The sequence below is a fragment of the Cucurbita maxima genome, unplaced genomic scaffold (assembly GCF_002738345.1).
Source record: "Cucurbita maxima cultivar Rimu unplaced genomic scaffold, Cmax_1.0 Cma_Scf00008, whole genome shotgun sequence".
Lineage (NCBI taxonomy): Eukaryota > Viridiplantae > Streptophyta > Magnoliopsida > Cucurbitales > Cucurbitaceae > Cucurbita > Cucurbita maxima.
This window is the reverse complement of record NW_019272024.1, coordinates 6140700-6154508: the sequence shown is the minus strand read 5'-3', so window position 1 is coordinate 6154508 and position 13809 is coordinate 6140700. Positions and strand designations below refer to the sequence as shown.

The 13809-nt window shown below is 43.1% G+C and overlaps 1 pseudogene; it reads left to right on the top strand.

Moving 5' to 3' along the window:
• The first annotated feature begins 11875 nt into the window (after positions 1 to 11875).
• Positions 11876 to 12143, top strand: LOC111483320 (annotated as a pseudogene).
• The last annotated feature ends 1666 nt before the right edge of the window (positions 12144 to 13809 follow it).

Genomic DNA, 13809 nt, shown 5'->3' with positions numbered 1-13809 from the left:
TTCAGGCAGAGGAAAAGGAAGAAGACGCAGACAAAGTTGGAAGTGAAAGAATCAAAGGAAAGAAAAGAGATAGTGAAACCCATTTACGCTTTGTGAGTCAAATAGTAGTGAGAACGAGTGAAAGAAGAAAAACCCGAGTTTACAGTTCTAGAGTCAAAGTCAAGACGAAAGCAAGACAAGAAAGAAGAATTAGACGGAACAGTGATAGGAAGAAGAAAATGAAAGATGAATGAGACATGACAGTCGTAAATGAATTCAATCCTGAACCTGAACATTATAGAGAATGACAGAAGGGAAAGAAAAGAAGACGAAACAAGATGAATTCTCCTTTACAGTGAAAGAATGAATTGATTGAAGAACCTTTACTGTCGAGTAAATCAAAGAAAGAAGGGAGACAAGACAAAGACAAAGACTCCCGATTCATTCTCCTGATCCTTTAAGGACCATGAATTCTAAAATGCTATCCTCTGTCTATTTTTTGGGATAAAATCCCTATTTTTTAGTGTAAGGACCATTGATTATTAAATCGATGCTTTACCTTATTTTTCGAGCCATTTTTTAGGTAATTTGGATGAGAAGAGAGAGACTGAACAGGACAGAACTATTACTTCTGAACCGGAACCTCTATGACCTGACCCTATTCTATTTACCTTATTCATTCAATCCTGAACCGGAAGGAAAGAAAGATCAGCTCCTGACCCTATTGAACAGTAAACAAAGACTTCTTTCACCTGATTAATTCGACTTCTTCTTTCACTCTTTCACTGGGTAAAGCTAAATTCATTCAATGCTTTCTCCTCTCCCTACTTATTAATGATCAATCACTCCTGCACCTCTTTATTCAAACACAAGGTAAAGCCGAAAGAGAAAACCTAAGCCTCTCCCTATTTATTCTGTCATTTCACTCTTGAACCTGGAAGGAAAGACGAAAGGAAAGACGAAACTCAAGATGAATGAGATGGAACCTGTCGGTAAAGCTGCTTCGCTCCTGAACTGTAAGGAAAGACTCAACGAAAGACAAGATGAAACTCAAGAGGAAAGAGAGTTTATAGTAAAATGAGGGAAGGGAGACAAGACTCTTTCTTTCTTCATTCGACTGTAAGGACCAATAATTATCAAATTCTATGCTCTGTCTATTTTTAGGGATATTTTGGGCCATTTTCCCAGTAAAAGAGTGCAAAATCCCTTGTTCAAGACTGAAGGGAGAAAGAAAGACAAAGACTCCTACTTCTGGAACTCTTTAGAACCATTCATTAGAAAATTCTATCCTCTGTCTATTTTTGGGATAAAATCCCTATTTTTGAGGTCAAAATCCCTGATTTTCGTCCATTTTCCGGGTATTTTCGTTCAAAATCGGCTAAATGGGACTGATTTCACCCTTTTTCGTGTTAGAGCCATTAATTCTAAAATTCTATCCTCTGTCTATTTTTTGGGATAAAATCCCTATTTTTGAGGGAGGTAATTAGAAAGTCAAGACTCAAGAGAAAACAAGGTAAATAGGTTCATTCTGTAGCTAATGAATTTACTCGACTGTAAACAAAGCATATTCAATTCATTTACTCGACGGTAAACACTCCTTATTCATGAGACTGAATAGGAAGGAAAGACGAAACCAACTATCAGGGAGAGGAAATCAAAGACAAAGACTCCTTCTCCTGTAAAGACCATTTATGATTTAGTTGATGCTCCATATACCTGGTGATTATCCAGCTGCTTTACCGAGTTCAACCCTTGTGAAAGAATAACAAGAACTTCCTGAGAATAACTCACAATAACAAGAATTAAGGAGAAAGATCCGTGCAAGAATAAATAGGTATAGGTTCTTGTTATTTTGAGTTATTCTCAGGAAGTTCTTGTTATTTTTTCACAAGGGTTGAACTCGGTAAAGCGGCTGGATGATCACCAGGTCTTTCTCCTTTTCTTTTCCTCTATTCCCTTCCCTGATTTCTGGAGGTAAACTCGGTCTCTTCTCTTCTTCTATTTTCTTCTCCTTCACTCACTAACTTGTCTGTCCCTTCTTCTTTCTTTCTTGAACTGTAAAAGATCAATCAATACTCAACTGGGCTTCTTTCTCTCCTTCCCCTGGGCTTCTGTCCTTCCTTCACTTCCTTCCCTCGGGTTTTGTGGTTCTTTTCTTTTCCTCTATTTACAAGATAGCTTTTCATCTCATCTACGTTTTGACTAATTTAGTCACTTCCGAATTTGTCGTATTCAGCGTATATTCAGTCTGATTCGACTTGGAAACTAGTCTTTCATTCGTAAGCAGTAGGTCTTCCCCCCCTTTTTGGGCAGGTTCGCAGGTCAATGTTTTTGCCCACCCCAACCGTCAGCAGCTGGGTTTCCCCCAAAATCAAAAGCAAAATGGTCTGCCTCCTGGGTCTCGTCAAGCAATTCGACTTAGCGAGTAAATCCGACGTCGCCAAACGAGTGGCAGATTTTCCCCCATGTGAATGAATCAAATGTGACCCAATTCCTTTGACCGGTCGTTTTCCGGGCAGTATGTTCAGTCAAAATCAGAGAAGTGAGTCACGAGGGAAGCGAAAAGTGCTTTCGAACTTCTGACTCTCCCCGTCCCCAAAGGCATCGGAGTCGCAAACGAAGGGAGGGCAAATACTGAAACTCCTTTTTTTCATAGAACGTGTAGTTCCTAGGAAAAAATCCTCTTCCCTAATAAGCTATGACAAGAATTTCCAAGCGAGAAGAGAATAACAAGGCTGGGGTTCTGAACTCTCTACGAGTCTATGAGAAAGAATGAAGAACTTACAAACTCTATCCCTCCCAAAAATTCTTTCCTCAATTCCTTTCTTCCTGAGCGTTGTAACTTGAGGAGACTGTGAGTGTATCAAAATGGAATTTGATCAGTGATTGGCCGATGAAGAATCTCTCCCAAATGTTCTCTTTAGTGATTCACTGGCCACTAGATCCAGAATAAGAAAATGCCTTCTGTCAGGGCTAAAATGGAAGTTTTTCGCCTTTCTTGACAGCTTGCTTGATCGATACCCCAACCACGTGATCGAGACCCAAATGAGCATTCTTCAGAAATTCCAGCAGGATTTTGGACTCATTCCACACTAAGCCTGCCGCTTTCTCGACGAGTCTTCACAGAAGGCCAAAAAATTCTTTTGAATTGAAATAATGCCGATTATCTAAGAACTTAGTGACGTTTCGGGGATGAAATTTGGCCATAGGATTGATGAACAAATATTGGACTGGAAAGCATCAGTTACCTCGTTCGTGCTCCCGCTGCCATCTTCGGGTCCCCCTTGTTAGATAAACACGACTCTCCACAATGGTATGATATTGTCCACTTTGAGCATAAGCTCTCATGGCTTTGCTTTGGGCTTCCCCAAAAGGCCTCATACCAATGGAGTTAGTATTCCTCACTTATAATCATGGCTTTGCTTTGGGCTTCCCCAAAAGGCCTCATACCAATGGAGTTAGTATTCCTCACTTATAACCTCCCCTCGAACAAAGCACGCCTCCCCTTAATCGAGGCTCGACTCCTTTGGAGTCTTAGTCATTTTTTACTGCCTTCGTACCTTCGAAGAGGCTTGACTCCTTTTTTCTTTCTGGAGTCCTTTGTTCGACCTTCGAGGATTTGCCAATCTATTGGCACGGCTAAGTTTAGGCATGATGTGGGACTTTCATCATCCAACACCTCCCCTCGAACAAAGCCCCTCGAACAAAGCACGCCTCCCCTTAATCGAGGCTCGACTCCTTTGGAGTCTTAGTCATTTTTTACTGCCTTCGTACCTTCGAAGAGGCTTGACTCCTTTTTTCTTTCTGGAGTCCTTTGTTCGACCTTCGAGGATTTGCCAATCTATTGGCACGGCTAAGTTTAGGGCATGGCTCTGATACCATGTTAGACGAACACGACTCTCCACAATGGTATGATATTGTCCACTTTGAGCATAAGCTCTCATGGCTTTGCTTTGGGCTTCCCCAAAAGGCCTCATACCAATGGAGTTAGTATTCCTCACTTATAAGCCCATGATCATTCCCTAAATTAGCCGATGTGGGACTTTCATCATCCAACACCCCTATCTCCAAATTGAGCTTCTTTCGAGCAGACCTTCTACGATTCTCATTTGAAATGAGAGATTTTTTGTTTGATTGCTGGAAAGTCCGGGTCCGGGGCCCACTTTCGAGTCTTCGGGGATTTCTGTTTCAGTCTCTTCCCAGCAGAATTAGTTTTTTTTTCGTAAAACCTCATTGATTCTGGTGTGCTAGTCCGTATCGCTGGTGGATGTTCTTCTTTCTTCCTTTCTTTCCCATGACGACTAGGAACAGGCAAATAACAAATTTCACTTCCAATTCCGGACGAAAGAAGTAATTTTTGGATTGATCTTCTTTCTCTTTTTGAAAGATTCTCCTGTCTCAATCATTCAAAAAGAATATCTCTGGCAAAAAGGAAATTTTTCAAAGAGAGAAAAAATCAGATGAAAGCAAGCGATCAACCAATTCCAACAATTGCAGCCAATTTACGGCGCCCAACGGAGAGAAAGCCATAGCGAGAAAGCTCGTCTATCTTTTTGGGCAAAGGGGAATTCTTCAATCTGTCGTGATTCTTTCTGACCAACATCAGCTAGCCCAATCTTCCTTTGAATTAGTCAAAAAGCCTCATGCTCAACAAAATGTCTTCTGCTATGACGTCATTCCTTTCCTTGCAGATTGATTGATTATCACCCTTTTTTTTTCGTGAGTTAAGGCAAGCGGGAGAGGAGCGAAGCAGTGAGACCGAGTTGCTCGAATCAGTTTCCCCTTTATTCATTTTTCTGGGACAAAGGAAACCTCCTTTAGTCTCGGCCGAAACTCAGGAGGGTTCAAAAAGCTTTTCAGCTCCCTCTCGGTCCTAGTCTTCGGAGCAAAGGCGGCCACTTCGCGGAGCTTGTGAAAAGTCTGCCGCGAGCTTCACGAAATTCCACTCTCCTCTGTCTCACTCAAGTGAATGGGTAGAGAGAATATGCAAAAAAGAAAGGCTGAGAAAGTCTGAATTTTCCACGGAAGCCGGCTCCTTCTCAGCCTTGATGCTTTTTTTTGGGTAACTACGAAAAATGACTGCTCAATCACGACTTGAGTCAAGCACGAAAGCCAGAATCTTTCATCAAATAGATTCCTATTCTCAGACCTAAGAAAATGATGAGAATTCCTCTCCTTTATAGTCGAGCTGCTTCGCCGCCCCTCTCCTTTCTTTACAGTCTTGCTACTCCTATTAATGATCCGAAACTCCTACACCTATCCTTGACTGTGAAGGGAGAGTAAAGAAAAGAAAAGAGAATTAATTGATTGAAGAATCTAATTCAACATTAATGAGACTGAACCTCGGCTTCTCTCCTTCACCTTCTGGAACTGTAAACAAAGACTGAACCGAAACCCTGAACCTGAACCTCTATGACCTGATACTATTTATCTTATTCATTCAATCCGGAATAGGAAGTCAAGACTCTCGATTCATTCTTCTTTACAGTGAAAGAATCAATGAGCTGCTTTTCAAGACTCAACCTCAAACCTTTTCCTGATTTCCGAGGTAAAGCTAAATGAATGAAATCCTGAACCTCTCCAACTCGTCTTCTTCCTGAACCTGAACAAAAACAGTTGAGTCAATTCATATTCAATCCTGTAAACGAAGAGAAAGAGAAGCTCAATCACCTTCTTGAACAAGGTAAAGCATATTCAATCCTTCTTTCACTCGTTCTCGCATATTTTATTCGTTCCTTTGCCTTTGCCTTTACTTTCCAGTCTCGCAGCTTCGCACCTTTCCCTACTTCGAGTCGGTTTTCATTCCGGCCATGGCAGTAATTATATGACATCGGTATGAATTTTCTCCTGCTGAGGAGTGAAATCGAAAAAGGCTTAGGCATTTCCTGTGTTGGCATTCCAGCCTTCCTTCTCATCAATGATTCAAGATAAGCAAAATGAAAAGGATTCCAATTGAGCGTGGATTTACTTTGTTGGGGCGAAGCAGCTGGAACAAGACCAGAATTAGCAGACAATTATGTCGAGATATTCCTCACTTCCTCGGGGCGGTACGGGGGGGACCGAGAGGAATCGCCGCGGATAAGATATTTGGGAGGAGGTCCTGGATTACAAAGTCTCACAAGAAAGAAATTGGTCTCCTTTGAGGAGAAGGAGGTGCAAAAGTAGTCGTCATTGGATTTTCTCGAAGTTCAAACCTCGCCTGCAGAGGTTGGCGTCTGGGCCCAAGAAGAAGCGAAGCCAGAATGTCAGAGCCTTCTCTGGTGAACAAAAATGATGAGCTGGAATTCCTCCCCAGAACTCGATCTATGGCGGGAATGAAAAACAAGAGAGACTTTTTCTTGAAATATGGACCAATGCCCTAATTTCAGAAGAAAAATGGCTAGGACAGTTCTGGAAGGACCAAGGGGCCATTCCCTTGTCAAAAACTCAGTAATTTGAAAAGTCATTTTTCATTATTTGGCAAAATGGATTTTGGAATTTATTGGAGCAGATTGAAATAGAAGCCGGTTCGACGAGATCGTTAGTCTTGAATGAATCTTCTTGAAAGGAAAGGGGTCGATCAAGAGAGAGTTGGCAATTTCGGATGTTCCACTTTCACAGGGGAATCGACTCTACGCCCCCATTTTGGTGCCCCGCCCGACCTCTATCTTTTTCTGAATATTCGGAGGCAAGAGCTCTTTCTTCTCTCAAATTTCTGTCCAAATTCCCTTTGTGATCAGGAGCGGGGACTCTACGTCTGGGCGGATCTTCTTGGTGGGGCCGGCAACCCGACCAGCTAAGAGCAACTCCAAGCTCCGGTAATCTTTTTCTTTTTCTTCACACCGGTTGACTTTTAACGGAAAACGCGGTTATTGGGGAATTTCTCTCTCATTGATGCGGCAAAGACTTTTTCACTCTAATGTATGAAATTTTTGATTGGATTAGTCAAAATGGAACCCGAATTTTGTTAATCTTTTTCCCCCAATCTTTCTTCTTCGCTTAAAGATATGAACTGAGTGAGGAGGTCTTTTGCTTTTGCCAAGAGAGAATCTTGCTGCTTACTTGCTGAGTGAGAGCCCAGACCATAACGGCTTTAGAGACTTCTCTCTCAACTTTAATGGCGACAAAAACTTTCTCCGCTGGAAGTTTCAGATTCTATTATGGGCCTCTCCTTTATCGCTTCGATTGTTCAGAGAATCAGATCGATTCTATTAAGGACAGCAGAAAAGTGTCTGCTTGCGAAAACAGGGGAAGAAAGAGAAAGTGGAAGATAAAGGAACTTCGTGTCGCGGCTGCTCCAGAAGAAGACTTTCCCAGCAAGAAAACAACTTTCACGTTCAGAGAGCACTTTTTCTGTTGATCATTCCTCGTTCCCTTTCATGTGAATTCCATAGCTCAGATGTTCTCCCCTGTGTCGAACGCCACCGAAGACTAAAAACCAACTTGCTTCATCAGGCAACAACGGTTCTGCCTGCAAACTCTGAGCGGGTTGCCAGGTTTCGCCCTTATTTATTTGATTTTTGACATCTTTGCCCAAAATTGAATGGGCATAAATGGCCAGGTGGATTGAATCTAATCCCATCCATTGCTCTTTTTCCTTCTCTCCACGAAATCACAAACAGAAGTAAGAAAGAACGCTACTCATCAACGAATTCTGGCAAAGATAGAAGATCCAACTACATCAACAACTGGGGGGAAATTCACCAGTCCTACCTAATTCAATGATTAGAATAATGGAGAAGGGAGAGATCTTCAAAAAAACCTTTACTCCCACTTCCCCTTATGAGAGATTTCCAAAAGGTGAGATTTCGTAACCTATCTGACTAATAAGAAAAAAGGGGGTGTGCCCCATAATAAGAGTGAGCGCTCACTCTTTTGGGGAGAACCGCATCGAGACAAAATCAATCAATGTTTCGGCCTGCAGGAGAGGCATCTGACTTTCCTACTGACTGAATCACTTGAATCAGTTGAAGGAGGTTTCTACAAAATGAGTTGCGACTCCACGTCGGGGCGGGCGGGGGTTCATTACGAGTGTGCATGAACTGTAACCAAACAAAGAAAAGTCAACCAACCACAAATTCCTGAACCGGGAACCACCCTGTAAAGTCAAGAGCCTCGCCAAAGGACCAGACCCGGAACTGAGAACAAGATCGAAAGCGCAACTTCTCATTTGAAGCATGAAAGTGGTCAGGTCACAATAAGCCGGAAGAGAGAGGAGTAGCCTTCTCAAAGGTTGGGGGTTGCTCGAAATCTGTCAAATACGAGCCCTTCCTTCGATATTCAATCTACGGCCTACCTCCTCGATACACCCACAATGGTGGATCTTTTGAGTGAGGGAAGTCGGAGCATTGGTCATGAGATAGAAAGAAGAGGAACTATAGATCAAGAAAGTCACATTAGCTACACCAGACCAGATACACCTTTTTTTGTTATCCTCTTTTTTTACTGACAGGATCGGTCACCCCTCAACCAACTAAGACATTTCTTCATCAATTCCTCTCACCCCCCTATCACAACAAGGCAGAGCTAACCCAACATTCTACTACTCTCTAAAACCCATTCGACGAATCAATCTTGGACCCTCTTGGCTGCGTTGTGCTTGGATGCACTTGTATTCCACACGCCAGCGATGAGATTCAAACCGCCCCCATTCAGTGGTTCCCATGCCACCACAATGGCATGGCATTGAAAGAGTGACTGGAACCTGTCCCTGACCAGCTCGTGAGTAGCATCCTGGGTCGGCATAGCGTAGCGTCAAAAGTAGGTATTTTTTTATTGCTCTGCTGACCTTTTCTAGGCCTCCTTCCTGCAGAACTGGATTGTCGATATCAACCGAATTTGTACTAACTGAAGAAGACAAAAGCTCTTTTTTCTGCAAGACTGCCTTTGTTTGAGAAGCCCTATCCATTGTCTTTCCTGCTGATCTTATTCAGACCCCAAGTGATTCCCTATTCATCAATTTGTCGATTTGATTTTCTTCTTCATTCAATATATGAAAATGGCATCTTACTAGACAAGGCAGAAAGTTTATTCTTTCCATAGATGCCCGATTCCTTTCCGATATGCGCTTCCCTTCCATCCGACTACACTGAACTCCTCCTAAAAAAGCGCGTAAGGGGCAACCAACCCTTTCCCCTTATCCCTCTCGCTCCCTAAGGAATGAAAGGCCACATTTAAGTCCAAAAAACTGGAATACGAATGAGATCGACAATGCCATCATTGTATGGCCGATAGTAGTACATGGCTTGACTTGGCATCTTTCCTATCTTTCTCTTGCTCGAAGCAATTTGACCCACCCCTCTCCTATCCTGCCACTTACGACATTAAGAGCTCCAAGGCTTGAATACCGCTTTCACTGCCCAAATTATGCAACTGGTCGAGCAGCATACTTCTTTCATCTCAAGTGACTATATCCCCAGAGCTGACCGAGCAAGACTTTGTGTTACGTCTAACCAGGTGTATCGCTCACGAGTAAGGGAATCCAAATAAGACTCCAGAATGATATCAACCTTTAAGCGCAAAGTATCCGCGGAATCCGATGCGGGCAGGTTGAAGCCAAAAAGTTTAGGATTTGTGGCTGGGTCGGGATGTGGTTCTTCAATTTCAATTGACTAAGATTCAATTTCATTCTCTTTGGTTTTTCCAGTATCTATAGAATGAGCACTGTGAACTATTTCAAAAAGATAGTTGGTTGAATGAAACAAAAACCTTCTTTCTTTTTTCCCATCTATCACAAGGGGGGCCTCAGGCTCAGGGACGAGTTCAGGAGCAATTAGATTAGATGACGATGTTCTTTCTCTAATTTCGCTCGCTTGGAATCGGGCTCAAATTCTGGGCCCTCCTCCCTTTATCATTTACTGAGTGAGGAAAATGAACCTCTATGGCAAATATATGATAAGGTAGGTAACACCCAAAATGACAGTCACCGTGTAGAGAGCAACTGAAAGGGCTGTGTTTTCCTCCATCTTTCTTTCCCATTTTGAGGATCGAAATTTCCTGCGCTGTGTCCGTGCCAATAGTTAGATCCTAATTCAGCTACCTCTCCCACTCATCAAGGCAGAACATCAGAAGTGAAACGCCAAGGGAGCTTATCAAAGAAGGTACACTTTCTTTGCCCCTGAACCTACAAAAGGATCAGTTACTGGAGTGTTGCGCTTCTCAAGGCCGAGTCAGAGCAACCCCGCCGGGGCGATCCAGTCACCCGTAGAAGAGTTGAGTTGTGCTTACTTACTTATTACAATTACGCAAGCTCACCTAAAGGCCTGAATAAGTAAGGTCAAGGGGCGAAGCAATGAGACCGTAAAATAGCTTTCCCTTGTTTACGAGGGGTGAAGCCACGAGACCGAGTTACATCAGTCAAAGGTGAATAAGTCAAGTAGGGAAAGATCATTAATAAAGAAAGAGGAGTTTCTTGCCCGAGCTATCTTAAAGTCAAGCTCTCTGGGTTTCCCCTCCCTATCTATACAGATAGAATAGAACTTTTCATGGATTTAGATACATTCATTCCATGGATTCTGAGTTTTGGGGCTTAAAAAGCTCATCGATTCTTCCCTTCATTCCTTTTATTTTGGACATCTCACTTGGAATGCTATGAATTCTTTTCGATCTTGTACTGACACTGAATACCGACCCAATCTAGATGAAAAAAGCAAAAACGTGCGCAACTACATCAAAAACCTCTGTTCCTGAAGTAAACCCTAGTCGCTCTCGCTCCGCTCATATACTATTCGAAACCGAGAAAACCATCAAAATAATCAATGGTATACTCGTCTGCCTGATTTTGCAGAGCAAAGACCCCTCCGAAGGAAGTAGTCTTTTAGTATAGAACAGAGGCATTCTGAGTCGACTACTACGACTACATGCGCATCTAGTGCAGTGGCTTGGAAGAAAGCTACCTTGACCATCTTCCGAAGAAAAAAAGAATCGACTGATCAAACGCGGGCGGACGGACTGCTCTACATTCAGCCACGCCACTGTGACCCCCGAAGCGATTTTCTTCTAGTTGCAGGACCAAATACGGCAGCCAATTGCTGGCTCTGAATAACCAGCCCTGCAATCAGTTCAATTCTTCCATAACATAATGGGGTGGGGTTGCGCGCGAGCCGAGTGCCGTAGGTGCACAAGAGTACTTCGCGCCACAACCATCTCTTTTTTATAGGTTCTACGGACTGATGCCTGATGCTGAATCTGGGAGAAAAGAATCATTGATATGCCGGTCATTAGAAGGAAGAACCACCATAAAAATCTTCCTTGTGTATCATCTGTAGCAAAACTATGAACGGGAGCTAACAATCCGGACCGTATTGAAAAGGTTCCTAAGACACAGCATGGAAAAGTCACAATATGAAGAAACGAGGTCCAAGAATAAAGAATGGGTAAAATGACTGAATGAATACGAGCTGTGGCTAATACCCGAGGCAGAAAAGAAGCATTTTCAACGGGATCCCAAAACCACCAGCCACCCCGACCTAATTCATGATGAGCCCACCAACTTCCTGGCAAGATGCCTACGATTAAAAAGCACAGACATATCAAGATCCAAATTCGAATGGGTTCCTGGTCCTGGTCAGAGACCATTGTGTTCGCGCCGCCGGTCCAACAAAGAAGCGAAGTAGTGGTCTCTTTCTTTGCATTACGAACGACACGCTTCGCCAGCTCCCTCCCCGTGTCCACTAGCCCTCCCGCCTAGAGGGAAGAGAAGGCAAAAAAGCGCCTCCGAAGCAGCATGAGCAGGCTTCTATTGCTACGCAACAATAGAGCAGGATAGCATTTTACGCCCACATCTTTGAATTTGAGGGTAAAAAGCTCGCTTCTTATACGGGATCCGTCCAGTAGAGCGAAGCAGCATTCCATTCTTTTCGGGGGCATCCTTCCGCATTGGCGGCGAGTGAAGTGCCACAATCCCATTCATCATTTTGGATCTACATAAGCCAAAACCCATAGCACTAGAGACATCTCCGGCAGAAATGCAAGGAGGATGTATAGCTGATATAGGATCTTGTGGAACAGGATTTGATTCTGCAAGCGGTTCGGTACGAATAAGGAAATTTTGAACAAAAGGATCGGAACTCGCTGATAGGAAAGGAGAGAAAAACAAAGTAATGCCAAGAGTTCCATCAATCCGCTGTTCATCGATAGACGAAGCTCTCTCTTTATCATCTCGTGCCAGATGCAACAAAGGATGAGTCCTTTTTCCTTCTCTCGAACCACGAGAGCGCCGGGAGCCCAGAGGAGCAAAGCTTATTTTCCTTTCAGGGTAGAGCGGCGCATAAAAAAGGGCTTGCCCGTCAAAAGTCCGGTTCCTCCGGGAACGAAGTTCAAAATCAACAAGGGTTCGTAGAATGAAGGGAGTGCACAACAGGGGCGCAGCCCCACTTTAATGTTCGTAATGAGGGAGATCTTGAATGGGGTTCTTTACGAAGTTCGAAAGAAAGAAATAAAAAAGAGTTTCTCTATGGCCTCCTTGTTTTGAGACATTATGGCTTTGGGGTCGACCCCGGTAACAAAGAAGGAATCCATAAAAACTTGGGATCCGACACCATGATAAAATACTACCCTCATGATTAGACCATGTCCCTGAGATTTGATAAAAAAAAAAGGTGCATTCGCGGTTAATACATTGTAATTGGATAAGTTATTAGGAATATGACCGAACGAAAGACCAAAGAAAGAAAGAAGAATACACCAAAATGCAGGTGCTGCACCAAACGCTGGTGGTTCTTTCCTGTTGTAAGTGAATGCAACAAAATGACCAGGAAATAACGAATAATGAAACAATTCATATATTGACATTTCATTCTCATTTCCTAATTTATGCTTTCTTATTCCCATCATCCGGTAACCACAGGATGATCCACAAGAAAGGTGGCAGGATTTGAATCTATGGCCGGCCATCCCCTGACCTGCTGGGTTGGGTGGCCGAGTTAGCACCCCTCGTTGCCTCTGTACCCGAAACAAATGCGCTGCACTAACCAGCGAGTAACCTTCTTTCTCCTACCCCTCTTCTGGTTATGCCATTACCAATCGCGGGTAACTCCCAGGCCGGCTGCCCCTGACCTAATAAGAACCATTATCCTTATGACCAAATAAGGACCAACTTACTTACTTCTCAAGCGAGAGTTCCACGATCCCGACCACAAACTTGTTGGAAGTAGGGGCATCCAAACTTGCCCAACCACCTATACAAAGGGCTTGGAGATCGAGTGTTTTCTAGGGTAGATACAGTAGAATAAGGTTGGATTTGAAAAAGAAAATAGGACTAGATAACAATTATGTGATGAAACTAGTTCGTTAAGAATTTTGTTGATCTCATTAGACCTAAACTAATATAGACGCAGAAAGGGACAGATAGTGCTTCAGAAAAATGGGGGTTTCTTATGATAACCTGGGAGAGGAAAGAAGCAGCTTTACCAAGGTTCAGGAGAGAAGCAGCTTTACCTCGTTCAAGAACTGACTTTTTCTTAGTTCTTGCTTTACCGAGTTCAATCAGTCCAGGAGCAGCTCTCAAGGAATTTACTGAATTTTCATTTCCAAATCTCAAGTCAAGGAGAAAATGAAAGAAGAAGAATTTAGAATCAATAGAAAAAGAATCAGATAAGGAGAAAGAAAGAATCAAAATTGATAAGGATTCGCAAGAGGAGAGGAGCGAGGACAGTTCGAGAAAAGGCTTGATTTACATATGTGTGTATGCCCGATCCGCTATGAGCAAAGCAAATAGAGGAAGGTCCGAACCATTCCGGGAGTACCAACTACCATGTAATGTTGTAGCAACTATGTTCTAGTGAGGGGTAGTTAACTTCGTCATGTATTCTTTCGGAGGTAGGTAGTTCTGAGGGAGCCCCATGCGATGCG